We start from the raw sequence: 24,992 nt of genomic DNA, 5'->3' as shown, positions 1-24,992 counted from the left end.
TGGTGATGAGGGAGGAGGAGGAGAAAGAGGAAGAAGAAGAAGAGGAGGAGGAGGAGGAGGAGGAGAAGTTGGTGATGAGGGAGGAGGAGGAGAAAGAGGAGATGTTCTTGACATTGGCCTAACATCATGTAAGATTTAAAGGTGCAGTGCTGGTGTCTGATTCACAGAGCCATTAGCCCTAAGGGTTCCATCTAGGAGGTTCAGACACAATGAGAGCACCCCAGGACCTATTAACTATGGAGTAGAGGCTCTGAATGGGCGGAGGCAATTCTGAGGTAAAGCTTGTTATATTAGCACTGAGATAATTAGTGTGGTGTTGGGGGTTCTGTTTTTCTTTATTTGTAAAAAAAAATAATTTTTTCTTTTATACTTATTCACTTTACATTCCACTCACTGCCCCACTTCCTGGTCACCCTCTCCCACAATCCTTCCCCCATCCCCTCTCCCCTTCTCCTCTGAGCAGGTGGGGGCCGCCTATGGTTATCTCCTATTTTTCTATATCCTAGGACTTTTAAGCCTCTGAACTATCATCGTTGTCATTGGGAATTTGAAAGGACAGGAGGAAGCAGACAGCTGGCATTTCTCCCATGTTTCTCCTCTCGAATTTCATGGGCGGAATCAATGAAGGTGAGGGAGGCTACTTCATAGCAAATAACATGACAGGATACAGAAGAAAATACAGGGATGCTCTGAAGACTGCACTCTGCTGCAGTGCGTGGGCTGGGTGGGATTATTATGCCAAGACTCTCCATCACCATTAGGAATCAACATCTTAACCTCTGTTCCAGTGGAGGGTTTACTTTCCCTGTTATTGTTGACTTCGAAGCCGCCATTTCAGATGATTTCCCTGGACCATTTCTGAGGATGCTGCTGCCATGATACTCTGTTGCTTGCACCAGGGTCGGCAGTGAGGCCCCAGAGTACGTGCACTCTTCCCCACATGTCTCTGGGGCTCACAAAATGAAGAGGAGGAACCACTGAGGGCAGCTGTAGGGCCGAGAGGTGTATGACATCACTGTTGCCCAGTTTTGCCTCCAATCTGTTGGGATGTGATTGGCACAGAGAATGACCTCCAACTCGAGCCCTTCCCAACTGTGCTTTCTCTCTGCATTAATTGTACACTGCCCATTTGCCAGCTCAGGAAACAACAGTGCTTCCCTTTTGCCAAATACCACTGAACAAAGCTGCAGTGTTTTCCCAGAATGCCAGGATGGGATGGGGCCTGATATTACCGTGCAAAGTGGAAATTATGTTGGATACTACGCATAGAGCTTTGGATTAGTAGCATGTCTGTGCAATACATGCACAAACTGTTCCCAAGGAGGTCAGAAGAGGGTGTTGGATACCCTGGGACTGGAATATGGATGGTTGTAAACCACCATGTGGGTGCTAGGAATTGAACCCAGGTCCTCTGGAAGAGCAACCAGTGCTCTTAACTGATGAGCCATCTACAGCCCCTGACAAGATCTCAATGGCATTGCTGATCACTATGTCCTCCATACTTTCCACTATCAGGTGATATATGTAGTGACTGTTGACACTGTAACTGTGCCCTCTGTAGAACTAAAATCATCCTGCCTAACAGCTTCCCAGCTACCACTCAAGGGCTGGACAGCTTCCAGGACCCACTGATGGCACCCTGGAGTCACAGCCTACAGAGGGAAATTCTCCCATCTGCGTCTGAAGGCTCTCAACAGCTGCACGGTGAATGCTGCCTCAGGCCAGCGTGCTCCCCACCCCCTGCCTTCTTATCCTTTGTCTTCTCTCTCTCTCTTTCTCTCTCTCTCTTTCTTTTTGGACAAGCATCATGTAATTTGGTACCATAGATATTGGGTAATTACTATAGCGATGACTTCAGACATAAGGAAATATAATTACAGTCCAATTTCAGCTTGTTTCCATGACAACGGGGCAACTGCAATTGATCAGCAGTTTTCTTTCTAAATAGATCCATGAGCCTCATTCAAATGAAATGCTAATGAGCAATTAAATATCCTCATCAAACAAAGTACAGTTGTTGGGGGAAAAAAAACCCCCACCAAAACTGGAACTGGAACTGGAACCAGACTCTATCAGGTGTGGTATCTTCAACACACATCCTGGACTCCGGGATCCTCTAAAAATATGTGGTGCTTAGTTGACCACAGAGTACTGAGTTGCCTGTCAATTACAATTGAACAGGGTATGTCACACATATTCAAGGGAAAAGAGGTGGGAGCTAGAGGGTTCTCTAATCGTCCCTTCATCACAGGACACAAGAGATCAGGTAGCAAGTCTCCCAAGCTCTGGACTCCTTTGGACTCCCTACTATCTACCGTCCTTCTCGGTTGTTCCATGTGGAAAAAAGATCTCTTCATAAACCTCCCTCGCTACCATGTGAACCAATTTCCTCTAGGCTTGTGCTCTGGAAGTAAAACGCAGGCAGCGGTGTCTCTATCTTTGGTAATATCGCGTTGTGTTTATTAAGGGCTTTAAAACAGATTCTGCAATATCATGTGCACATTTTGACCTTATGATAATCCCGGGAGAGATGGCTTGTTGGCTTAGCAGATCCAGGGATTGGCTGGCCTCGGGTCACCCCGCACAAGAGGGTCAACTTCTGCATTCACAAGACAAATCCCACCTCTTCCTGTGCTTCGTCCCTCAAAACTGCTCCTGCTGGCTCGTCAATAGCTCTTTCCCTAGACTTGCACAGTCCAGGTCGACTGCTAGCCGGTTTCGATTTTCCATCCAACAGTTTTTTGTTTTTGTTTTTTTCCTTAAACTTCTCTGTTCCTGTTCAATTTACCTTTCCTTTTCCAGAGAGTGAGGGATGGCGATGTTCTTTATCACAGGGGGGAAATGAGGGGGGATTAGGCGAATACTGATGTGTTACAGGGGGAATCATCAGGAAAGTAAAAAATGCAGCATACATGCATTTGTTCGTCCAATAATTACCGAATACCTGGGACACACCAGCCACAGGGCTAGGGGCTGGAAATGCAAGCACAGTAGGTCCTAAGACTCACTGTTATGGGAAGGTGAAGAAGCTTCGAGAATACTGGGGGAGACTTAGTCATGCTTTGAGAAGAAGGGCTCAGGAGGTGGAGGTTTGGTCTTTGGTTGGTGACACTATTTCAAGAGGCTCTGTAAAGTTTTTAGGTGGCAGTTAGCTGGAGAGTGTGTGTGGGGTCCTTGGAGGGGGGGGTCCCCCCGGCCTTGTCCTGTCTTTCTCTTTGTTTCCTGTCTGCCATGAAGTGGACAGTGTTTTTTCAGACACACGCTCCCACTGTTGGGATGTGTTAACCAAGTGCATGAAAACCAGCAGATGTAGACTGGAACAGTCTGGTCACAGCTATGCAAAATTAACAGGCTGATGAGTCCGAGTGGAGCAGAGGGGGACTTGCTTCCCCAGGGGGGAGATCAAGGAGGGGTTAAGTGAAGGGAATACAGATGGGATTGCTCCAGATGAAAGCCACCATGCCTAAAAGTGCAGCCTGATGTTAGAGCCACATCGCTAACAGCATCTCTTTGCCGCTCCGTTTCACTGTTTGTAAAGTAAAGGTAGTAGATAAAGTCTCGACCTTATTGTAAATCCTTCTTTAAAAAGATTGCTATTCCTTTTAATTGTGTATACGTGAGCACAGAGCGTCCTTGGAGGCCAGAGGTTATTGGCTTCCCCAGAATTACAAGTGGTTGTAAGCTGCCTGATGTTGGTGCTGGGAATTGAACTTGGGTCTTCTGGAAGAGCAGTATGTGCTTTTTAAACCACTGAGTCATCTCTCCAGTCCCTGCCCTAAATCATTTTATCAATTTATGCTTTACCACCAACGGACGAAGGTTCTAACCACTACACATTCTTGCCAATACTTTTAAAAAATATGTCTTTTGGGCTGTAGCTGATGTCTATGACATATTTCCCTGTTGAACAAGTATGGCTTATTTTAACAGCTCTCTCTCTCTCAGAAATGTCTACCTAAATCCTTTGCCTAATTTTTTTAAAAAAGGTTTTGGTCTTTTATTATGGAATTGTAAAAGTTCTTTACCTGTCCCCCAATATAAGGCTCTTCCCAGAAATACCACTTGGCAAGTGTTTCCTTCATTCTCTGGAGGATTTTGCATCCCTTGAACTCAGTGGAGACACAAAAGCTCCAACTTGGTTTCCTGTAACCCGACTCAACTCTTCTCATAAGTCTAGTAACTTTTCATAAGTATGGATTCCTTAGAATATTTTTGGACAGGGCCTTTCTTTGTAGCCCAGGTTGGTCCACTTTAATCTTTCAAATGAGCAAAATATGTGTGCCTAAATCATGAGGACATTTGTCTGTGGGTGTTTGTTTGTTTGTTTTGCTTGTGACATCTTTCCCTGTTCATTGTGCAAAGTTAGCACACGCCTACAGAAAGAGATGTAAGACTATCCCCTCTTCTACTTTTCCCTCCCTCCACTCTTTGATAGAATCTGACTAGGGCGCCTGAATTATCCCGGAATTCACAATCCTCTTTCTAGAATCCCTTGGATCCTGGGATGTTAGATGTACACTACTCTACCCAGCTTGCCCCATTCCTCCTAGCATCCAAGTTTCTGCTTATGCCATTACTTTGATGGGTTTACGCCCTGCCCCACAGCTATACCAAATCCTGCCCACTGTTAGAAGACACCTCAAGGCCCTCTCATTACTGAACCCTTTTCTTGGTTATTCAGATCTGGGTGTGAGCTCACTGTGTCTGGAGACCTATTAGCTTCTAGCGGACATTTGTGAATGCTGCAGTTGGTGTGCCAACGTGGACGTCAGGTGTCCAGGATGAACTGGAAGAGGAGCAGGAAGCAGTCAGACACCTGAGCCCAGGGACCCAAGAACAGGATGGCATCATGGCCCTAACGATGCTGCAGCCTCTCTGGGAGGCACATCAGTGGACGTGTAGGAGGAACACACTGTTTACTGTTTGCAGTTGCTCGGGGATTTATTACTTCTGTGACCTTGGGCTACTCTAACCTCAGCTTTCTCGCTTTTTAACTGGGATACTAAGGATCTTAGAGACTCATGGTATTATACGAGCTCACTGATGCAAAAACACCTTAATGCTAACAACGTGTGGCCACTTCAACGCATGCCATCGGATCCTCTCTGTGAAAAAAGGGTGTGCGAGCAAGGGAATCCTGCCACATAGGAGATCCCTCGTCTTAGAGACTCACATGGTGCATAGCATAGTAAAAGCCCTGTAAAGACTTAAGAACAACTACTAAAATATGTCATATATAGTCAATAATCACATATATATGCACACATATTTACCAAGATGGCGCTTTCCCTCTTTTGACATGTAACATTTATTCCTTCTGCTTTCTGTCATTGTTGTTTCTGAGAAAGGGTGTTGCTATGTAACCCTGATTGGTCTGGTCCTCACTCACCCTGTAGCGTAGGCTAGCCTTGAACTCACAGCACACCTGCCACCTCAGCCTATAAGATGCTGACTTGTAAGGTTTATTTATCATACTTTTGGAAATGTGCTATTAATTGCAGTTGATGAGCAAAGAAGATGCTATTAAATTGTTTAAAACCATCATGGTTTAGGCTTCACTTTCCCAGAGGCGTGTATGATTTCAGAACACCAGCCAAAGAGCCACAAAGGCTCCTCAGCTTCAGGAACAGCAGAATGGTCTGAACGCTCCAAGGGACGGCCAACGTCAGGCAAAGGGGGCAGATTAGTGAGCAGCTGTTCTTGGCCACAGAGACATTTCTAGAACTATAGATTCTTGGAGTCCAACCTGTTAGATTTCAGCAACTTTAATGACTAAATCCCACTTTCCTGGGCCCTAGGCCCCCGGACACAGGCTCAGCCTCCCAGGTTTTTAGGGTAACCCTCATATTCAGGAAACTCTCCCTCAAACGCTGGATAGAATCCGCCACCTTAATCATGTCCACGCCCACGTCCATGGGACTTGGAAGTCTTGTGTGTCAGTGAGCACTTTCTATTTTGGGGATGGAAAGAAAAGAGACCTTTAGACTCATTTCTAAATCTTTATACAGCATGTAGTAGCATGCCTGTCAACTGAGCAGTAAATTGGACATATTTTTAGGAAGGCGTAGTTTTCAATTTTCTTCTATTTGTAACTAGGGCAAATGAGCAGACCTTCAGCTATAGGTATTCATGTACTATATCCTGGAAGGATGGAATGCACTGCTTCTTGTTGTTTATAGACAGGCCTCATGTAGCCTTGGCTGGTCCGGACCTCACTGGCATACGCGGTCGCCCTCTGAGTTAACAGCCCTCCCTCTCTCTCCTGCTATTAAGGTATGTACAGCTGTGCTTAAGTCTCATTTTAAGTTACTTTTGTTTTCTTATATCACCATTTTAATTTAAAGACAGATGCAAAATTCCATAGTCCAAGCAAACATCCTTTTAGCTTCTTTCCTTAAGAAATGAGTATTTTTTACAATATGTAAAATTACGAGTATAATTACAAATATGTAATTAAAGTATGTCCCATACCATGTGTGCAGGTTTCTGAACAAAAGTTAATAAGAACAAGTGATAGTATCTATATGGTAATGGAGTTGCTTAGCCCAGTGTAGGACTCCCCCAAGATTTCCTAAAGCTTTAAGGCAAACCCTCCAGAAGTAAATGGAATTGCAGAAGTTAAATGGGAAGAGAACATGTAAGGTTCCAAACCAATTCAACAGGACACGGGGAAGGGACTGGTCAGACCACCCTACTACAAAACCAAAGAGTGTCTTCAGAGGGTCTATCTGTCCAAGGGTGGACTCTTTAGACTGACTTCTTCTCCCACCAATTAAGTCTTGGTTCCACGACAGTAGTTTTGTGATATAAGAAAACAAGTTCTGCTAGGAGATGAAAAAGACCCACATTCATGTGTTACAGCATGAGAGGCTAGACCACAGTCAACTCCATGGCAATGCCTATGCAGCAGCAGCCGGTCACGTGACTGCTTGATATGCTTTCCTTTCAGCAAAGACCTTTCCTTCCTCAGAGTTTTATTACTCTAAAGGAGAGCAACTAAAACTGACCATTTTCTTATGTGATAAAACCAATGGAAAACAAACACAGGCTTGTTGAGCCAGAGTTAGCTAGCGCTGGTCAGAACCAATGGCGGTCAGTGAACATGGCAGCGGGCTTAGCTAGCATGTGCCTCCTGTCTGGGGGTTTTGCAACACAAATAGTTATATGCTAGAATTTTCTTACTCTAAAGAGCACCTTTATCTTTGGTGCATGTTAGGTAAGTCAGGAGGCTGAATAAAGCCTGGTCCCTGAATTCTCTAGCCAGCCCAGTAAGAAACAAGCAAAGTGAAGGTCTCGATAGAATGCAGCGTGATCTTTGTTGAGTCAGTGAGCTCAGCAGGGCTGAAGACATCACGCCCATAGTTGGGATGGTTTCCAAGAGCGCTACCAGCATTCAGGTGACAAAGGCCACACCCCAAACCCTCCATTCCCTTAGTTTTAAGATTCTTGATCAGATTTATAGTGCCTGTGTCCTAGGAAGGAAGGAAGGAAGAAGTGGGGGGGGGGGAGACAGAATGAGACAGAAACAGGCAGAAAGAGACATGGAGACATAGACACAAAGAGAAAGACAGGAAGTGGGAGAGAGTCACAGACAGAAAGAGACAGAGTGAGATAGACAGAGGCAGAGAGAAGGGGAGAGGCAGACAGCTAAGAAACAGAGGGGTGGGGAGAGTGAAACAGAGACAGAGAGAGAGACAGAGATAGACAGACAGAGGGAAAAAGCAGAAAGGAAAAGGATAAAGGAGGAAGGAGAGATGGAGAGGAAAGTTAAGATGCCTGCCATGAAGAACACAGTTCCAAGGCAGTGGAGCTTCCCGGGGTGTCAGGAGGCTTTGCCGAGCCTCAGAGATCTGTGTTCTCGTGTCAGGTGTAAGGTGCAAGCTCGAGACTGTGGCTATCTTTTCTTTGCCAAGTCATGGATCATGGGGACTTGGGTCTTCAATCAAAGGACCCCTGCTGAGCCCGGCCAGTGAAGTGCTGCCCTCTGCCACCAGTGAGGGCAGACAAACACAGGCTCAATCCTCAAGGTGACTTCCCCACCCTCATGCCCAGATGGGACACCTCTGTGATGCTGCCCCTGCCCTCCAAACCCAAAACCTGACCCTGCAGGTGTTTCTTTCTTCACCCTGGGACTCTGCCAGAGACCTGCAAGGAAAGGGCGAGCTATTACCTCAGATTGTTCTCCAGGGTTTCCTCATCCGAAGAGAAGGTCCCATTGCTGGCACTCCGGGGCGAGTGACTCTGCCTCCCAGCCGATCCCTCGGAAGACAGTGAAGTGCCTTTCTTTTTCCTTTTGCCAAACAACTTCTTAAAAGGTTGGAATTTGCCTCCCCTCTTCTTGTCTGTGAATTACAAGATAAATACACGGCTGCAGTTTGATAGGGCTGTGCCTCTGACTAGGAACGAATTACCATTCAGCCGCTTCTGGCCAAGAGAGCCAGGGCAAAGGGCAGCCAGAGACCAAGCCCGCTGCTGAGAACGGCAGGGCCGCCCAGGCGTCAAGGTGCACAGCGAGCGAGGCAGGGCACAAGCCACAGGCATAATGCACCTTCTGACCCTCAGGCTTCTAGAAGATCAAATGGAGGTTCCGACTGCAAGGCCAGGAGGGCGCCCCCCACGCACGTGCCACATGAGGGTGGCGCCTCCTTTCTTTACGAAGCTGATGGTCAAGGTCATCTTCTGGGAGAAGCTGGGAAAAGCATCCAAGCCATACAGGGATTTTCAAGAGTATACGACATGAACCCCTCAATCATTCCGGTTTAGCCTTGTCACATACAGAGGATAATGGTTAACTCTTGGCACAAGCTGTGCGTCATTGCCACCCATGACCAGATAGCCCTTGATTATCTCCCATATCTCCTTTAAAATTTCCCAGGGAAGAGATCCCAAGCAGTTGCTACGAACCTCTTTCTATGTACTACTGCATCTACTAGGGACTGGGGCTTGCTGCTAAACTTTGCTGAAGATAGGTAGTCTCACGACCATCTTTAAAACTGCTTCACCCTGCTGGGCAGTGGTGGCGCACGCCTTTAATCCCAGCACTTGGGAGGCAGAGGCAGGTGGATTTCTGAGTTTGAGGCCAGCCTGGTCTACAGAGTGAGTTCCAGGACAGCCAGGGCTAGACAGAGAAACCCTGTCTGAAAAAAACCAAACCAAATCAAACTAAACCAAAAAAAAAAAAAAAAAAAAAAAAAAAAAACCAACAAAATTTCTTTACCCTCACTACGCCACTAACACCTGCTAGAAAGATCAATCTCTGCGATGACTCTGTGGTGTGACTAAATGTTATTAATGTTTCTGTGGTAGGCTTTGCCCATGGGAAGTGGCACCATTAGGAGGGGCGGCCTTGTTGGAATAGGTGTGGCTTTAGAGGAGGCATATCACTGTGTAGGCGGGCTTTGAGGGCTTCCAGTGCTCAAGCTCTCCCCAGTGCAGAAGACAGTCTCCTCCTGGTTGTGTTCCGATCAAGATGTAAAACTCTGAGCTCCTTCTCCAGCCACCACATCTGCCTGCAGGCTGCCATGCTTCCCACCATGATGATAATGGACTGAACCTCTGAAACTGTGAGCCAGCCCCAATTAAATGTTGTCATCATCTCCAGAATTTATGTTGTACATCCTGTTGGAAATATTTTTATTAAGTTTGGGAGTTCATATTACGCTTATTTTACTATTAAATTTGTTAGTCTTCTTTCGATAAGATTTATTAATGATTCTTAGGTCCAGCCTATGTTTAGACAGTAAAACATAAAGTGACATTAATTGATATGGATTCTTTTTAAAATTATTTTTTATTTTAAGATTAAAATATAATTACATCATGTCCCCCCTACTCGTTCCTCTTCCCTACAAACCTTTCCATATATCACACCTTTCAAATTAAGCCTCATTTTCATTCTTATTACATATATAATATATAGAAGTGAATATATACATAAGTATAACTGACTTAGTCCATGTAATGTTACCTGTATATGTGTTTTCAGGGCAAATCATTTGGTATTGGATATCTCTTTCCTGGGGAAGGCCATTTCTCCCTCTCAGTGTTCCTTGGCTGCCTACAGGTCTTTGTGTAGGGCCGAGGGGCCTCATGGACTTCCCACCCATGGTGGCATGTCTGTTGCTGCTGCTCTTGTTCATGTTTAGTCAGTTATGACGGGGAGACTTTATGGGAGTAGAGTGTACATTCTTTAAATCATAGCAAGAGTTATACATTCTTACATATTTCATCTCCCGCCCCCCCCCGATTCATAGTCTCAAATATAAAACCTCCCATCCCCCAAAGGCTAGTTATAACAGTTGCAATTCCCTGCCACAACACGTGTTAATCTGGACATGTGTCTATAAACATCCATTAAGTAAGCCTAGGACTCCAGGAACATTGGAAGTCAGCCTCATAGACTCAGCTGGCTTAAGGGCACACAGCCCCTGGTAGCCGCTATTTTCTTGACCAGCAGCAATGCTATTGTTGATATTTTTTGAGGCAAAGATGGGGCATGAACGAACAAATTTCACCAATTAGTTGGGCAATTCCATGACTGGCAGAACCCAGCCCATGCCCGCAAAGCTAACTCGCAACATCCTACAATCCCGAGCACCCTTCCGTACAGAGCAGAGCGTGGCGACAAACACGGATGTGTCTGAGCCGACATCTGAGGATTTTACCACACAGACTCTACTGATCTTGGGTAGACAGGCAACAGGGAAAGGAGGAAGGACAGTGATTACTAGTAATGTGTGTTCCCTGGCTGCAGTCACAGCTAGTGATTAAAGGTCTGGGCCCCAAAGACAGGTGTGTTTGGCTCAAATCCTTATCCTGTTCTTCACTAGCATCTACCTCCCTAGATACCCACGCTCCTTAGCTTTATGACTGAGTTCATGGGTGAGCAGTGGGTATCACATTTCCTTAATATTCCAGCAGTTACCCACTTTAATTTTCAGCCCAGAAGACCTCATAGATGCATACGCATACATGCTACTTTAAGATCACAGTGATATTCATTCTCCAAGTACTGAATTAAATTAATTTATTTTTGTTGTCCAGTAATTAGGGCTTCCCCCCTCCCATTATCCACTATTTCATGGACATCATCATATACCACTGGAGGCTTGCATCTCATAATCACTAGTTTACATATAGATAATCCTAAAAAATTAAAAATCACCTGGAAGGTCAAGCAAATAGGATTCCTTTCATATGGATAAAATTCTTATGTGACCGGGAAGTGGTGGTGCATGCCTTTAATCCCAGCACTTGGGAGGCAGAGGCAGGTGGATTTCTGAGGTCCAGGCCAGCCTGGTCTACAGAATGAGTTCTAGGGCAGGCAGGGCTATACAGAGAAACCCTGTCTCAAAGAACCAAAAAAAAAAATGTGTTTTATTTCTAATCTTAGAATTATTAAAGCACCTAACTTCTCTGCACCGCGTTCTAGGGTGTGCCATCAACTTCAGAAATGGATGGTAGAATTCGTCATAAATAGTCTAAGGTCAGAACACCGGAGATTCCAGGTAAAATAAAAAGGAAATGCACATCTTCGCGAAGCAACTTGCAGAGTCACTAATGTGCTATCACCACCATTCTCCGCAGAGCTGAGAACAGGCAGCGCTTATTTGGAAGCTTATGGGTTAAAGAAACTTGAATTTCTCTTCCTCGCCCTCCTCCTGTCTTCACGCCCCTCCCCTCATGCTCTGCCTCCAGTCTTCATGCCCTTCCCCTCATGTTCCGCCTCCTGTCTTCATGCCCCTCCCCTCATGCTCCGCCTCCTCATCAAGCCCCTCCCCTCATGCTCCGCCTCCTTTTCAAGCCCCTCCCCTCACTTGCCAACTCTTCAAGACCTTCCCCACATGCACCTCCTCTTCAAGCTCCTCCCCATGCTCCTCCTCTTCATGCCACTCCCCCATGCTCCTCCTCCTCTTCAAGCTCCTCCCCCATGCTCCTCCAATTTTTCCAGGGGCTTTACTGTGTAACCCAGGTTGGCTTCAATCCTGGTTACAATCCTGCCTCTGCCTCTGCCTCTGCCTCTGCCTCCGAAGTGTTAAGATTACAGGCACTGTTTCCTGTGGGTTTCTCTGAACTCAGTTTGATAAACAGTCTTCATCAATCTTTCTTTCTCCCACCCCCCACCCCCCTGTCCCCCACTTTCCTACTTCTACCTCCTACACCCACTTCTTGACCATTTGCTTGTTAGGCAAATATTGTACCATTGAGCTACATGTAAACTTCATTATGTCTTTTAGTTTCTCTAAGTAGTCTTACACACACACACACACACACAGCCTTCTTTCCTCTAAATTCCAGTGCACACTCCTCTGTAAAAATGAGAGTTAACTGAAACATTTGAGACTTCACTGGTTAAATAAACTTAATGGGGGCTGGAGAGATGGCTCAGTGGTTAAGAGGACTGACTGCTCTTCCAGAGGCTCTGAGTTCAATTCCCAGCAACCACATGGTGGCTCACAACCATCTGTAATGGGATCTGATGTTCTCTTCTGGTGTGTCTGGTCACTGTAACCTTCTGCTTGAGCCTCCTAAGCAATGCTGAGACCATGGGTGCAAACCCTGAGATTCAGTGGGAGGCTTTTACTCACTGCTGTGAATTTGTTTTAGCAACATGTATCAATTTAGAACAACTCTATGCTTAATATAATCTCATTAAATGCCTTGTGCTTACCCAGGTCTGAGCAAGGACCTCCTTGACCACAATGGCAACTGTTTCTGCTTTTTGCCTTGCTTATCCCTCAAACTCAGGAGTTTTAATATTTCTAGTATTTTTCGTTGGCGTGTCAGCGTGCCCTATTACATATGCCTCACCATTCACGAGGGAAATCAAATAGTTAGAAATAGCAACAGAGGCAGCGAGGATTTCCAATGTGAAGCCTGTTTGGATACATCTCTCCCCCGTCGTGGGTGGCGGCTTCTCTCACTGCCAGTCTCTGCCATTCGAGTTTCAGAGGGTGTGAGCCAATGTGGGATCCACCGTGAACTGAGACCAACTGTGGAAGAGTTGATTGCCATCGCTACACAGGGGCGGGGCACACAAATGTTAGGATACACAAGGGCAGAACACATGGATGTCATGGTACACAGGGCACATAAATGTCACGTGGAACACAAGTGGGGGACGCACGAATGTCACGGTGCACAAGGCCAGAACACGAGAATGCCATGCTGCTCTGCACAGTGCACACAAAACATTTGTAGGATCCAAGTTTTAGGTCCAGCTTGGATAAGACAAATTGTTGGATAAGACAGAGTCTGCAGGGAGGGGCTTCTAGACGTCACACACCCCAACTATGTCATGTACATCTGGCTGGAGACTGGGGGTTCATATTGTGCTTTCTGTTTTGGATCTGTTTTTCTTTTCACTGAGTCTGAGAGTAGAGCAGGAACTAAATTTTATTTACCTTCTCTTAGCAACAAGGAGAAATCTTTACTTCAAGTTGAAGAGACAGCGGAAAGGAGCCTGCCAGTCTTGGGATCTAGGGAGAGCCGCCTCTCCTACTTTGTAGTCTCTGAGGACTTTAGTTCCTCCTGCAAATGTTTTGCGGATGTTCAAGGAGGTAGTTCAGAGCTGCCATGTGGGTGCTGGGATACTCTGGTAGAGCAGCCAGTGCTTTGAACTGCTGAGCCATCTCTCCAGCCCCTAGAACTTGTTTCTTTAGAAAGCTAAGCAAGCTTAGATTATGTCCAGCTGCCCACACTTGTAACTTCATACAATATCCTCATACAATATCCATTATTCTCATTATGCTTTCTCTCCCTCTGCTTTGCCGATAGATTATGCTGGCTTTGTAACCATTGTGCGTCTTCAGCAAAATAAGTGACCTTTGGCACCTGGGAGAGGCAAGAGCGGAATCTGCACACTGGCAGAGAGAATGACTCATTTGATACCACTTCTCTGTGTTGGTATCCAGGACCTTACTCTAGGAAGGAAAAAAAATGCTGATTTTTCAAGAAGAGAGTCACAGTCGAAGAACTCAAGTGTCTGTCCCTGTCATCCTGCCCTTGGGCCTGACGCACTGAGGCTACCAATAGCTAAGGTGTGACCTTCAAAATCTGGGCAAATATGCAGGCCTGCTGTGATGGTTAACAACCTTCAACTTGACGGGATTTAGAGTTGACTGGGAAGCACACGTCTGTGCCTATGGTAGTATTCCCAAAAGGGCTAGAAGGAGACCCATCCTGAATATGGGTAGCACTGCCCATACACACACACAGGGTGGCATCCTATGCTGAAGGGAAAAAAAAAAAGGAGAAAGCAAACTGTGTACCAGTCATCATTTCTGTCTGCTTCCTGCCTGGATCTGCGGCGGGGTCAGCTGCCTCCCATGCCTGCTCTAACCACTTCCAACCACGATGGACTGTGCCTTCCAACTAGGACACAATAAACCCCCTCTATATATTACATTGATTTTATAAGGAATTTTGCCACCGCAATGATAAAAGAAACTAAGATACCTGCTTTCCAACATACAGTAAGACGGCAGGGCTTGTAGTAACCACTTAGGGCTCCGTTTAGCCTTCAGGGGCAAAGTCTGATGGGCCATAAACATTCTTGTGTTTATGGTCCAATGATAAAGAGGTGGCTTTAGTCACTGCTAGCTCTGCTTCAGGATATTCAAATTGTGCAACCCCCGCCTCTGCTTGACAGCTTTTCTTACTGTCTTGCATATTCAGGAATATGCACTCTGCCTGGGCTTTTGGTCTCCTACAGGTCCTATGGTTTCCCATCTTGTTCAGCAGACTCAGCCCACTGATGTAGAGTACAAGTCAGAGCTACCTTTGCCAAGAGTCCTGTTTGCCAGCGTAATCAGGGCAGATCTGGGTGAGCGCCCGTCCACGTGTGTTTCCTGCCGCCAGCTGTACAGTGCCCTGACTCAGCACTGCCACACTTCGGGAATTTCAGAGCCAGCTAACCTTCAACACCTTAGGAGGGGACCTTGCAGCTTTTCCAAAGCCACAAAGCACTCAAGATTCTGGTCTTTCTCGGGAGATAACTAACTGGAGCCTCGTTGGGGGTAGGGAGGGAATTCCCACGAGCAGCCGATGAGCTGTTTTCTCTCCACTCAAAAGTCCCGAGATGATCACCAAGGAGGTGGTAGTGTGTGTGTGTGTGTGTGTGTGTGTGTGAGGGTAAGCTGAGAGTATGTGAAGCCCAGGGAAGAGGGGTAGACTTTTAGACTAAAGTGAAATGAGGAGACTTGGCAATCTATCTAATGGGTTATGACCAACATTCTCTTTAAAATAAGTAGAAGAGATGAAAATGGAATGCAAAGTAGGGGGGAAATTACTTCATGATACTTTGGTTTTTAGTTCACATGTGTGTGTACACAGCTATGAACACAACACACACACACACAGACACATACTCAGAGATGTATTTCCTGCTAGGATAAATTAAAACGTATTTGTAAAACATGAAAAATGGCCATTCAGCTCGTTAAGACACCAGGGCCAGAAACCATCCATCCACACAAACTGTCACCTTAGCGACAGCCACGCTTCTAAATGAAGACAAGAAGGCACTGCGAACAGAAACGGGCTGAGAGCCACCGGAGTGATTAAATGGGACGTCTGGTGCCACCCAGACCAGAGCTGGCACTCACCTCTGGCTTTGAGAGTCTTGTTTAATTAAGGACCCAAAGCTTCCATTTCTTAATTACAGAAAGAAGAAAGCTTTATTAAACTTGGATCTGAGTGGTTGCTTAGCTTGGCTGGGGCTTGACTCGAAAACTTCTGATTAGGAGCGTAACATTAAGAAAGCACCGTGTTTACTTTTTATGCACGATTTACCGACAACATAAAATTCCCGTCCGGGTTAGAAGAAATCCGGTTTGTTTGTCTGCTTGTGAACAGACTGGAGATAGAGCCTAGAGTCTCGCGCACACACCGGGCAAGCACTGTACCCCTGCTGTACTCGTAACTCGTGGTATTTCTTTTTGCACACTTTTCAAATGATGATGTCCGGAAGTTGGGAGAGTCAAGGAAACAGCTAGTATCCTTTTTCCTATGCTTAGGAAACAAAGCCGATTTGTGGTGAGATGCCAGGCAGGAGGAGAGCTTAGGCTTCTCAGTTCTGAGCCCCACATCCAGCCACCAGGCCACTCAGGCCCTCGCGCTGGAAGACTCAGACTGGGGAGAGATCCTCTACTCGTCTCTACCACTTTGTCAGAGTTCTTCGTCTAGATCAATATCCCAAGTATTTATGTAGCATCTGGTTCTTAGGAGAGAGGTGGAAGGAGACGATTCTAGAACTGTTCAGTGGAAACCCTGTTTGATGTTCTTGCACACACCATGTGGGACTTTTTAGAACTTGTTGACCTCTAGCTGCCCAGCATGAAAGCAAGACTGGATTAGGGAGCCCTTAGACCAGTGGATCTCAACCTGTGAGTGGCCACCCCTATGGGGGTGGAATGATCCTTTCACGGGGGTCACCTAAGACCACTGGAAAACATAGATATTTACATTACGATTCGTGACAGTAGCAAAGTTATAGTTATGAAGTAGCAATGAAAACATCGTTATGGTTAGGGTCTCACCACAACAGGAGAACAGTACGTAAAGGGTCGCAGCCTTAGGAAGGTTGAGAACCATTGCTTTTTTCAGACATTTACATTCACGGTAGAGTCCCAGCGGTATTTCAAAGATTCATCGGTATGAAATGAAGAGGGCTATCTGGGGAGCAAGTGGTATTCTCTTCATAAAAATGAACACAGGCAAACTACCCACTCTGTCAGCATGCTGCTTAAAGGGTTACATTATTCCTGCTAATTTTCCACATCACAGGCTGGAAATACAAGCTAAGTGAGGCGAGCTGGTTTGCTTGGCACTGTCCAGACAGTCAGAAGCAAGACAAGGTTCAAACCAGGCTTCCTGATCCAGAAACCCTGCTCCACTACCCTCCTGCGTAGTCCAAGGTATATCTCAGACAGGCCACCAGCCTCAAAGCCCAATCCATAGACACAGGTGAGCTCTGGGGGATGGAACCTGCATTGGAGTCTACAGTTTTTCACTTCCTAGCTGTAAGACTTGGGATCAAGTTCCATCCTATCTTTAGTTTCTGTTCTCTTGTCTAAAAAGAAATGGGACTAAGGACATGTAAAGATTAAGTTTGACGCCACATTTCAATTATTTATCGCAATGCGCAACAGACAGTCTCTCCAAACTATTAACTACTGAAGTGCTAGGGTGAAGACACAATTAAATCAATAAGTGGTTTTGTTTTGACCTCTGTGTGACAGTTCTCAATTGTTATAAAGAAGGAGCTGAGGAAGCAGAGACAGAAGTGTGCAGAACACATGAAGGCGAAGGGAAGGAGGAACCAGGAGGAATGTCAGCAAGTGTGCAGTGCAGAGAAACGTTAAGGAGACCAAATTATTTTTAGAGCAATGCAGACATAAATTGTTCTCTTAACCCTATTTTACCATGGCTCTGGGACGTATCAGATCTCACCAGCGTGTTGAAAGGGTTTTGGGTTGTAAAGAATAATGTCAACTCTCCCTAGACTCTGTCCACCATTCTTGGCAAGCTCATAAGCTGGTGACATCTGGGTGTGTCATATGCAGAAGTGACGGGCACTTGCAGAATAAAAGGAGGGATTCAAGGACTGCAAGATAAGGGATTTTCCCTTTCTCCTGGATAGCTAGAGCCAACTCTACCCTAGTAGGCACTGAATACAGAGGTGTGGTACAAAGGCCCTATGGTGAAGGACAGATCCATGTGTTCAGAGGCATTCTCCTGCCTACAGTGACCCAGGAGGCCCGTTCAAAGACCAGGAATCTGGTAGCCTTTGCAAGGTAACAGCCAAGCTTAGGTTTCTTATGTTTAGTGATGTTTAGCATGTCTTATGCACTAAGACTTGGCATTGCACATTTAAAAAGGTTTCTTTTTTATCTTACGTGTGTGAATGTTTTGCCTCCGTGTCTATCTGTGCCCCACGTGCATGCAGCGCCCACAGAGGCCAGAAGACAGCATCAGATCCCCTGGAACTGGAGCTATAGAGGGTTGTGAGCTGCCAAGTGGGTGCTGAGAACCAAGCCTGGGTCCCCTGCAAGAACAAATCCTCTTAACCACAGAGCCACATCCCTCCATTTACATCTTACACCTTACCATTTAAAAAAAAATAAATGAGAGCTGGCGAGATGGCTCAGCAGGTAAGAGCACTAACTAATGTCCTGAGTTCAAATCCCAGCTGTGGGGAGCAGGTGTGGCGGTAGTCCCAAGATGGCGCCCGGGACTGCAGCCAAGTCTTATGACTTGCACCTGACTTCCTCATACACCTGAAAATAAGCCACGTCCATCGTGAGAGCTGCACAGGCACACCATGACGCAAGATCAGGCCATTTGACGAACGCCAATGAACTGAGATTACATGGACTGGGCTGATGGGGCGAGGTTGAGGGGTTAAATAAGGGATTGTGATAGGGGGCTAAAGGAAGATTCCTGTTTGCATGTTGAGAGATTCCTGCTTGCATGTTGAAAGGTTCCTGAATAAACTGCTTTGAGAAGAACGCTGTGTTGTCGCTCTTTTCTGCTGGTCAGAGACAGAAGCAACACCCAGCAACCACCTGTAATGAGATCTGACGTCCTCTTCTGGCGAGTCTGAGGACAGCAACAGTGTACTTATTTATAATAAATCTTTGGGCTGGAGCAAGCAGGCACTGAGCGAGCGGGGCCGACTGGAGTGAGCAGAGGTCCTAAATACAATTCCCAACAACCACATGAAGGCTCACAAACATCTGTACAGCTACAGTGCACTCATATACATAAAATAAATAAATACATCTTTTAAAAAATGATATGACAGCCAGAGCTACATAGAGAAACTGTCTCAAAAACTCTAGTTAATTGCTGGGATATTCGGTTCAGTGAAAGGCATTTGGCCAGCAATCACAGGCTCCAGGTTCCATCCCAGCATTGCACAAATCCCTGCCTTGCTGGAGCCATGTGTACACCTTGGTTGGTGGTTTAGTCCCTGGGAGCTCTGGTTGGTTGAAATTGTTGTTCTTCCTATGGGGTTGCAAACCCCTTCAGCTCCTTCAGTCCTTTCTTTAACTCCCCATTGGGGACCCCACGCTCAGTTGGCTGCAAAACATCTGCCTCGGTATTTGTAAGGCTCTGGCAGGGCCTCTCAGGAGACAGCTATATCAGATTCATCCCACATACAGTCACCAAACCCCGACAGTATTGTGGATGCCAAGAAATGCTTGCTGACAGGAGCCTGATAGAGCTTAGCTTTCATAGTTCCAGAAGCTACTACGTAAGCCGCTGAAGGTGAACAGCCACACAGCATCCAACCGTGTGCGACGCACTGACGTGCCTGGCAAGGTACACTGACTGGTACAATGGGGGGCCTGAAGGTTATGTGGGTAACCTACTGGATTTGAGGCCTCTTACACAGGAGGAAATTCATATCTGGCACTATAAGGCTGGTCAAAAGCTCATGGCCTGTGAGGGAACCTACTATTGCTCTCTTGCTAAATGGACATATGGTTTAACTGTCTAAATCAGGTATGATGCTGCATAACTTTAATTCCAGCACTCAGGAGGCAAAGGTTATTTGTGAGTTCAAGACTACCTCAGTCTACATAGTAAGCTCCATGAGACGCTGTCTGTCTGTCTGTCTGTCTATCTATCTATCTATCTATCTATCTATCTATCTATCTGTTTATGCACATAGTTTAGTAGTTTAGTGCTGCCCTCAACCAGATTAGATTCTCTCTGCAGGGCTCAGAAGTTAATGCAGAGAGTTCTAACTGGACAAAGTGTTATATTGAATAGTCAGCTTTCTCCAACCTCAAGGCTCAGGAAACATCGAGGGAGAAGAGGCAGGAGGAATATGGGGAACAGTGCTGTGAGATGCTCTCTTCTGGACACGAGGCCATGGCACTAATCAACTGCAGCTATGGAGCTGTGGTTATTCACAGAAGAACACACCAACAAGATCAGCCAACATTCTACCAGGCGGCAGCATCTGGACTCAGTTATTGAGAGAGAGAGAGAGAGACAGACAGACAGACAGACAGACAGACAGAAACAGAGATAGACAGAGACACACAGAGAGAGACAGAGGCCGGACATGAAGGGGGGGTGTTGAGGTTGCCTGGGGAAGTAGGATGGAGGGTTCAAGATACACTGCTCACATGCATGAAACTGTCACATGCATGAATAAATAAAGGATAGTCTACTAAAAATAACACTATCCACACCTGCTATAACTCTTAGTTTATGAGACAGAGAACAGGCCCTGAGCAGTAAGATCTTGGGCCACACTTCTCACACAGATCCCATGGAGGACAATGGCCACACAGCATGAAGCTTGGGTTACATGGCATGCCCTTGTCCTACCATAACGCAACCCTTCCCTTCCACAGGTTATTAAAACACAGATGCGTGCGCAGGACATAAGAGGGTCCACTCTAAAGCATCCTGTTGCTTTCAACACAACAAAACAAACCAGGCTACAGTAGAAGACACACCCTTGTAGAAAACCTTATAGAGCAATGGAACTGGAAGCCAAAGTCACAAGATGGCATCTTAGTCTTCCCCCTGCTTTCCGATTTCGGAGAGCAAGCGCAGAGAGCCTTCTCTTCACGTTCTGCACACTTACCTCCTGTAGTGACTTAAGCTTAACATTTCCTGGTCAGGATGCCAAATTCTTCTATGTGATCGGCTACCTGAGCCACTGGCACCTAGTGGCGGATGGTGGGTGTACGCAGGGCCCACGTGAGCCCAGAAGATGTTTTACGTTATTATCAAACTTCTACGGAGGAGTGTGACCTCCAGGTTAGGCACAGGCACCGTTGGGTTGACTTTTGACTTGGTTCCAATTCCAGTAAGGAGAAAACAGCCCCTGGAATATCCAACCCAGAATTCTGCCCCTTGGCAGTTGCTCTGAGGGGCGCTGTACAAGCAGTGTAACTGACTCCATGTTATGGGGGAGGGGTGCCTTCCAGTTGTGTGCTGGCCGACTGCATTCACATTCACTTCAGGCCGAAGGGACCATGCCCCTTTCTAAAACTTGGACCAGTGAGAAAGAAAGAATGGGAAGCTGTTTGGATACGTGGACACCTGCAGGGTTTAGCTTCAGAGATAGGAACATGGCATCTCAAGGAAGTTTCCCTTCCCCTCTGGAGAGCAGAATGCCAGCTCTCAATGAGTGATGGGGCAGAGGATCACAGCCCTAGGGAGACTACAGACCAAGGTTCCCGACTCTCCTCTCCATCAGGAGCCACCTAGGTCAAGGCCAAATGGTGCTACTTGGCCTAATCGATTAAGGCATAGGATACCCCAGAGCCTATATTTTTGCCTGAATTTTCTTGAAGCAAATAAAGCAATTATATGTAAGCTAGAAAAATAAAGGTGCCCATGACCCCCTAGTGCCAATTGCTTGTTAAATCCACCAAGTCGTTAGAAGTGTCTCTTAAAGCAGTAAGTGGCTGCGAGTTAGAGAGGTTATAGGGCCAGCGGTGGCATTAGGCATTCTGCACCTGTACCTGACTTCAGGAAACAGGCCCAGCCAAGACACTGACTCATCCTGCCTGTCAGAGTTACAATAGGAGCTTGATCTGCAGTGGTGGGGCAAGCCAGACAGTGCTTCTTCAAAACCAGTTCTGCCCTAGTAACTGTGAAAGATTAACTGAAGTCAGTGCAGGAAACAGACAGCCACTGTCACCATTTTATACACTGAAGAGAGGTGACTAAAATACAACTGGAAGAGCCACGAGCTTTGGTCCAGAAGATCCGCAAACACTGTATTAGGGGCCGGGCATGTTGTATAATGAAATCTATTATAAACATAAGACTCAGGGCGACTTTTCATGGACTTAGAGATCACTCTGCATAGACTTCCTAAAGAAGTCATAAAAATTCCCAGCAAAGAAAATCCAGCAGTAACAGGTAGACAGTCCTCTCACTTAAATTCACTTTTGCTCACTCAGCAATTATTTACTGCCTTTCCGTAGTAAGGAAAATGTTCCAAAGAGGATGAAGATGGCGGAGGACCAGGGAGGCGGTGACTGCTCTGTGAGAACAGAGCTGTTACTTCAAGAGGGGACTATTATTTCCAGATGAAGAAAGCTGTCTGGTTGAAAGGTAATGAATTAAGTGGTCTTGAAGGATGGATTAAAATATGGGATATTCAGAAGCTGGGGAAAATGTCTCTGGGTGGCGAACACAGGAAACAGAGGTGAGGAAAGGCAGGGAGGGAGGCAGGAAGCAGCAAAGACTGCTTACGTCAGGAGAACTCAGGGCTGGACCTCCGGTGTGACTGAATAGCGCTTCAGACTCCATTTACAGAAGGCTGTAACATGGACGTGAGGGGTTGTTGAGCAGACACTGGTTTGGGCGTTGTCAGGACACACAGCACAGCCACAGCTGGGGGCCTTGGAAGCAGCACATTAAGTAGTCCACAGCTAAATGCATAGTAGGTGTCTTAGGGTTTCTACTCCTGCACAAACATCATGACCAAGAAGCAGGTTGGGGAGGAAAGGGTTTATTCAGCTTACACTTTCCACATTGCTGTTCATCACCAAAGGAAGTCAGGACTGGAACTCAAGCAGGCCAGGAAGCAGGAGCTGATGCAGAGGCCATGGAGGGATGTTATTTACTGGCTTGCTTCCCCTGGCTTGCTCAGCTTGCTTTTTTATAGAATCCAAGACTACCAGTCCAGGGATGGCACCACCACAATGGGCCCTCCCTGCTTGATCACTAACTGAGAAAATGTCTTACAGATGGATCTCATGGAGGCATTTCCTCACCTGAAGCTCTGTGACAACTCTGTGACAACTGAAGCTCTGTGACAACTCCAGTCTGTGTCAAGTTGACACAAAACCAGCCAGTACACTAGGCTTTCTTGAACATGAGCAGCCTTCAGGACATGGCACGAGAAGCCACCCAGACTCTCTAGAAATCCAGGAATCATTACTGGGCCTACAGCATAACTGCCAGCTTGTGAACACTACGCTCAATTTTGGAGAAGCATCAATGTATCAACATCGAAGGGAGTGAAGCTACCTTCTCCTTCATTCTCTGTTCTCTGGCTTTAAAAATGGTCTAAAGTTCCCATAATTCATCATCTTTGACCGGGATCCTGAGCCTCCAGGATGTCCTTATCTTCCCAGCAAGATGACTTGGCTTGCGGGGCATGGTGGCGCTCGCCTTTAATCCCAGCACTTGGGAGGCAGAGACAGGCAAATTTCTGAGTTTGAGGCCAGCCTGGTCTACAGAGTGAGTTCCAGGACAGCCAGGGGAACACAGAAAAACCCTGTCTCCAAAAGTAAAAGATATAAAAAAAGACAACTTGGCTTGTAGGCCAGCAAAAATAAAACAAAGCTCTGGGAAGATTAATGACCAACTTAAATATACTTAAAGAACAGGTAAAAGTCAAATGTGTCCTCAAAGAATTACAATTATTCCTATCCATTTAATTAGAATAATTCTGAATTAATATTCAGAAATACTGTACTAGGGAATTTCTACATCTCATAAATCCGTATTATACAAACTATTCTTTGTGACTCCCTTCGCCGTTGTTCATCTTTCTAAATGTTAGGATTACAGGAATATTCATTTTTCTTACTTTCCCCCTACTGTTGACCCATCTTTTTCTTCTAACTTTCCGTGTTTCTTTTAAGCCTCCTATGGAATGATCTGCTCCTTAAATGATTAATTTCTCAGAGCCCTCCTTTACTCCCTGCAGGAATAGCATCCCGCTCCTTATTCATGCATTCAGGATATTCTCCCCATGTCTTGGAGGATTTTGCTCCGTGCTCTTTGAAGTCTTCTTCTGCTCTCTGCATTGCAATCCCTTTGAGCTCCTTTGCTGTTTCTCTCTGTCTCCAGCCTCCTATGCTGGATGCTTTCATCAACAGCTTCACAATGCTTGGTGGTCATTCATATTTCATAGCGAGTCACTAAGAATCCGATTTTACGCCAGCACACGGTATGGCTTGGTAGATTTCATCAGAGAGCATTTGGGTGAAAAGCCAAGAATTATTAAAAAATATTTTAAAAAAAGATTTATTTTTTATGTATATGAGTAGTTGTTTTCAGACACACTAGAAGAGTGCATCGGATCGCATTGTGGATGGTTGTGAGCCACCATGTGGTTGCTGGGAATTGAACTCAGGACTTCTGGAAGAGCAGTCAGTGCTCTTAACTACTGAGCCATCTCTCCAGCCCTAATTTTTTTTTTTAATTAATAAGAATTTTTTTTAAAAAGACACGTTCTCTATGTAGCCCAGCCTAGTCTCAAACTCACTGTTTCGCTATGCAGCTCAGGCAGGCCTTCCATTTGCAATCTTCCTCAGCATCCCAAGCGCTAGGACTCCAGGTACAACCACACCAAACCCGCCTCTACCTCGCACTTCATATTTGTTACTTTACAAGCTGAGTTGCTACAACAAACAGATCGAGAAACACAGTGACTCAAACTAGTCAGCTCTATTTCTATTTTAACATCACTCGTAAGTTGGTGAACGGCGCAGGGCAGTTAGACCCGGAAGTTCCTTCATCCTTAGCAAGTGTTGCTTCCTTTCTCGTCCTTCCTCCTTCCCTCACTCCCTCCTCTCTTCTTTCCTTCTCTTCTCCCTTGTATATGATCGTGCGTGGGTGCGTGTGTGTGTGTGTGTGTGTGTGTGTGTGTGTGTGTGTTGTGGGGATGGGTGAGTGTTCTTGGGCTTGAACTCAGGAACTCATGCTTGCAGACTGGGCACGTCACTGAGATACCCCTCCCCCAGCCCCCGTTTTGATTTGGTGCTATGGATGCATGCTGGTTGGTTTATATGAACGTGACCCAATCTTAGACATACCTGGGAGGAGGAAATGATTAGGAATTGAGAGAATGCTTCCGTAAGACTGGCCTGGAAACTCTAACCAAGACCGGATGGAACCCAGAGTAGCGCCAGTGCCCGGTTACATCCACTCTGTTGCTCCGGGATCCTAGGGTGTTGTCCTTGTCCCTGAGGTTGAGGTGCCTCTTCAGCACCAACACA

At 46.1% G+C, this 24,992-nt stretch overlaps 1 protein-coding gene and 1 long non-coding RNA gene across 14 annotated transcripts in view; one reads left to right on the top strand and one right to left on the bottom strand.

Moving 5' to 3' along the window:
* Cracd (capping protein inhibiting regulator of actin) overlaps positions 1-24,992 on the bottom strand; it is a 215,926-nt gene that overhangs the window by 42,747 nt on the left and 148,187 nt on the right. For 7 of the 11 annotated variants that reach the window (XM_006535003.4, XM_017320926.2, XM_006535010.4 and 4 more), the window contains one exon: positions 8,171-8,342. The exons of 3 other annotated variants lie outside the window; for them this stretch is intronic. The gene's annotated coding sequence lies outside the window, so the exon portion shown is untranslated. Of the gene's footprint in view, positions 1-8,170; positions 8,343-20,608; positions 20,715-24,992 lie in introns of those variants that run through there. One more of the 11 variants, XM_030254580.1, reaches the window with a different exon arrangement.
* Gm52818 lies at positions 50-15,170 on the top strand. Of its 3 annotated transcripts, none has more exons than XR_003955936.1 (3): positions 50-275; positions 507-6,273; positions 13,777-15,170. It is a non-coding gene; the product is annotated as a predicted gene, 52818 (long non-coding RNA). The 3 variants fall into 3 exon arrangements; XR_003955938.1 differs by lacking the exon at positions 13,777-15,170 and having other exon boundaries at positions 507-627; positions 4,682-8,170; XR_003955937.1 differs by lacking the exon at positions 13,777-15,170 and having other exon boundaries at positions 507-627; positions 1,586-8,170.

The sequence above is a fragment of the Mus musculus genome, chromosome 5 (genome assembly GCF_000001635.26).
Source record: "Mus musculus strain C57BL/6J chromosome 5, GRCm38.p6 C57BL/6J".
Classification (NCBI taxonomy): Eukaryota; Metazoa; Chordata; class Mammalia; order Rodentia; family Muridae; genus Mus; species Mus musculus.
Note: the sequence above shows the minus strand (reverse complement) of the source record. Positions and strands in the feature narration are given on the sequence as shown.